At 33.2% G+C, this 4,624-nt stretch overlaps 1 long non-coding RNA gene across 1 annotated transcript; it reads right to left on the bottom strand.

Moving 5' to 3' along the window:
• Nucleotides 2,145-4,618, bottom strand: LOC109840505. The gene is made up of 2 exons (XR_002246936.1): nt 4,388-4,618; nt 2,145-2,368 (listed from the first exon to the last, which is right to left on the bottom strand). It is a non-coding gene; the product is annotated as an uncharacterized LOC109840505 (long non-coding RNA).

Here is a 4,624-nt window from a genome sequence, read left to right as displayed (position 1 = left end):
GGGATTAAAATAAATTTTTTTACATTGACCTCTATAATCAAGAGTAAGATCAGTGTCATGGAGGTCAGGAGAGAGTGACGTAGTTCTGTAATCCTATTGAATATTCCAGATGAATAAAGATAGTGCAGATAGCTTGAATTTAAGTAGCATTCATGATTCTTTGCTCATCTGCTCTATGGGAAAGTGAGGTAGAATTCGTCTTTATTCACACTTTATAATTCTTCATAAATATAGCAACTGGATTTTTTCGCTATCAAAAGAGTAACTAATTTTTAAATGCATTTTATATGGTAAAATCAAACGTGGTCTAAATTTATCATATACTTCTAGCTGTTTAATTTCTTTTACTTCTTAGGAGTATCTATGTATTTTGACTCCTAATTTTGTATTTTGCTTGTTACTAATAATTTGTTAAATTAATCTTATATCCTTGTATTTTTGCTTCAGCTAGCTTCACTATTTCATGGAATTTTTTGTTCAAGTTTTAGTAACAAAACAACGAGGGAAACAACCCATAATATAATGACTCATCCTGCCTAAATAAATCTTTTGAGAAAGTAGGTAAGATGTCGTACTCAGACACACAACTTATATATATGTTTGGTATTTGTATAAGATAGATAGTTTCAACTACATAAGATTTGAAACAACCCATATTGAACAACTCATCGTCCCCATACAAGATATATAGGTCTAATCAAGCAATTATTAGCAAATTAATAATGCAAATGTCTCATCCTGCCAAAACCAATACCTTGCCTAATATAATGATTAGTTGTAAAGAAAGAGTTCATTCCTCATTTTGGCACATCCTCAGTCCTAAACTAATACATTATTTCTACTATTTTTTCTTTGGCTAAGTGACACTTAAATACCTTATAGTTTCACTCCCTAAGTGCTTGTATATCCTCAGTTGTATGTTATAGCATTTATATACCTTGAGTTGATCAAAATTGACACTTTAATAAATATTAATGATTAATTAAGCAGCTCTAAAATTAACATATGAATGTTATTGGGAACTCTCAGATGAAAATTTTCACATAAGTTTGCAAAATATAAGGTATTAACGTGCTAAAATTGACCAATTAAGAGTATATAAATGCTATGAAATATGGATGGGAATATATAAGTGCCAAAGGAGTACAATTATTAGATATTTAAGTGCTATTTAACTTTTTTTCTTTCCAAAGTTTTGGATGAAATATATATCCTAAGAATAAAGGACAGCTTGAAGGTTCTCACATCGGGCCACTATTTGTAAGAAGAGGAGTTCTGTCTTTTACCCGGAAAGCACCCCATTTCCAAACCTAATCCTAAACCCAACCATTCCCGGGTCTAACATTCGCGAGTATCCTTAGACTTTCCCACTAAGGCTATGTTTGGTTTGAGAGAAAGGGAGAGAAAAGAAAAGGAAAGAGAATGTAAAAAGAAAGGAAAAGAAACTAATATTCTTTTTATTGTTTAGTTAGAAAGAATATTGTAAGGAAAGTTAGAACAAAATTCATAAGAAAGTCATTTCCCTTGTTTGGTTACCTTTCTGAGTAAAAAGAGGAAGAAAATTATTAGAACATAATTTTAATTCATACTTTTTGGAATTAGATTTAGATTTTAAATAATTTACAAAAAATATTTAAATTAAATTGTGATTCTATCATATTTTTAAAAAATTTACAAATTACCGAACACGTTTGCACAATCTTAACTCAAGAAAATTTAGTCAAATTTACGATGACCCTAATTTGCGTATAATCTTTTACATGGTTTTGAACTTGCAAGTTATTCATAACCTCAGGTGAAGAAAGATGATTCTGAATAAGCTTTAGACAATTATGCATCTCAAGCATAATTATTCAAAATTAGTATTATTCATATATTGGGAAGTAATAGGTTAATAAACATGTATTTTAAAAAAAATTGGCAATTTCATAATACAAAAAATGAGTGGTCATCAACATCGAATTTGTAAATATTAACAAGTAGAAGCACAACCACAATTCCACTAAAAAATGAGTGGTCATCAACATCGAATTTGTAAATATTAACAAGTAGAAGCACAACCACAATTCCACTAATTAAATAACAACATTTCTCACACATAATATTTGTAAAAAGAAAGGTCAAGGAAAGAACCAAAACAAATATAAAGTAAATGTCATGGTATTCCCAATATAAAGTATAATCCATTTCTAGTCGCAAAGTATATTACAGTCAATTTCATATAGAAGATCTTAACCAACAAAGTCTATTACAATCAATGCCATGAACAAAATACATCGAACGAACGGTTGATATATACCAATTCCAATCGTGTGCTTGACATGGAAACTCAAAACTGGTCCGTTCGTAGCTTCGCACTTGCACAACACTAAGATAATCAATCATTAGTACACAATCTTATGCCCAAAGTGAATATCATAAACTAAGATCTCGGCACTAAGTTAAGAATAATCACAGTTGACAGTGGGTTAACCTTTCCCGGATTCTCATCGCTAGGAAGTAAGAGATAACGGAGGTTATTTGACAATGTACTAGTGGGGATTTACGCAAGAAATTTTCCATATATCTAAAACTTCTGAGAGTGTTTTCTCAGTGGTGATTTGTAGGATTCCAGCTAACACACTTTGCATCCTTGACGGTATAATTTGTTAAACTTCGTGTTTTGGTTGGTTAGGGATCATCCACGCAAAAGCAACCATCCTTCCTTCGCCAACGGAGATAGGTGACCGCTGACGTGCTATCGTTCCTAGGGACACGTGAGCTAAGGGAAAACGTCGCCTAGTGATCGGGCACAAACAAGATGCTACCCTACTAAGCCTGCCATTTGATAACAGGGCCAGAGCACTGATGGAAACAGAAAGCATTGCCCTTAAGTGGGATTATGGAATGATTAGGAATCTCTTTTCCTCTTTAATCATGAGTAATGGCAACCGAATGCATATGCACATTGTTTTTGTTAAGGATTACAGTAGGACCATCCATACAGGTCAGGTCCAGGCTGGGGAATAACATCCTTATGGACATTTATTATATGCATACTTATAGGTTTAAAAAGATACTAAATGAGGACGCAAACACTTGCTGCAAATGCAATGATGGGAAAGTTTGACAACACCGACAAAAGAGAATGTGATAGATTATGGTGTGTATAAGAGAATGTGACAAATTATCAGTTTGTCAATGTTTGTTGTATGTGTGGAGCACAAATGTCTTTTATGTACATATTCCTGTATATGTGTTTCAGAGGATTGGTTAACATAAATCAATTTTATGTACAATGCATAAAACATAGTGACATATTCAGTTTGTGCATAAAACATAGTGAGATTTTCAGTTTGTGTACATTGTGTGCGTGGAGGTCCTGTTGCATGTTGTATCAATTCGTGCATGTTTTCAGAAAGACGAATCATGGTACCATTTTCAACAATATAACAGTAACATGTTTCCAGTACATATAAGCAGAGATCAAGTGTTGGCTGATGGCAAACTTGTACAGTAATTACAACATTTGAATAAATGTTTTCAAATGAATACTATCTTTCACTGACAATAAAGAGAATTTAGCTAAGTTAACTTGATTGAAAGCTCCTCAAATGAATACTATCTTTCATTTAGCTAAGTCAAACGAATACTATCTTTCATTTGAATAAAGAGAATTTAGCTAAGTCAAATGACAATAAAGAGAATTTAGCTAAGTCAAATGAATACTATCTTTCATTTGAATAATTTCTGACATATATTTTCAAACATTTTAATCTAACAACTGTATCAAAATATTTTTTTTAAAGGATTAGACCTTGAAGGATATAAATATTTTTTGGTCTGATCTTTTGTTGTTTTTTTTCCCTAAGTCAACTTTCATCCCTGAACTACAAGCAATTACTGGCTCTGATAATATGTCCCACAGTTGCAACCCCCAAAGACCGAAGAACATCACAATGAAACATTTGCATTTTCATAGTTTTAAGCAGAAAATGGAACAGTTTTTTTCTTCTGGTCACCTTATCTTTTACGGATGCATTTCTTGCAAAACTAATTGTAAGAAACTAAGAGGCATGCAATTATTCAACACTCATAAAAGATCAAAGAGCATCATGAGTAAACATTCGCTCTTTTCTGGCCATTTCAAATTAGGATCGAAGAAGAGCATGAGTAAACATTTGCAAACTCATTGCTTTTCCCAGAAATGAACAAAATCTAGCATTTTTCCTTCTTCTCATTGTCCAGCCCTTTACCGATTCATTTATCATAAAATTAGTTGCAATGGAGATGATAGTATCAAAAACCTAGTTCAATTCATCCTTCAACAGTATACAGATCCAATGCAAACACTAAAAACAAGCTAATTAGAAGATAATCACAGTGCTTTTTCACAGTGCTTACATACCAGAAGACTCGAATCTGCACCAAATTAGAGATCAACAACCGCTGATCTCAGAAGAGGGTAATGGTGACCAGTCAGGACCCAATTTTCCCTGGATTGGGGCATTGACTGGGCTTAGATCTTGCAGCTGAGGTCGAATTTGGGGGAAATGAGAGAGAAACCCTAGAATTGAAGAGCTGAGGTCGAACTAGGGTATTGGAGACGGAGAGATGAGAGAATGAGGGGAGGGGGGGGGGGGGG

Source organism: Asparagus officinalis, chromosome 5 (assembly GCF_001876935.1).
Source record: "Asparagus officinalis chromosome 5, Aspof.V1, whole genome shotgun sequence".
Taxonomy (NCBI): Eukaryota; Viridiplantae; Streptophyta; class Magnoliopsida; order Asparagales; family Asparagaceae; genus Asparagus; species Asparagus officinalis.
Note: the sequence above shows the minus strand (reverse complement) of the source record. Positions and strands in the feature narration are given on the sequence as shown.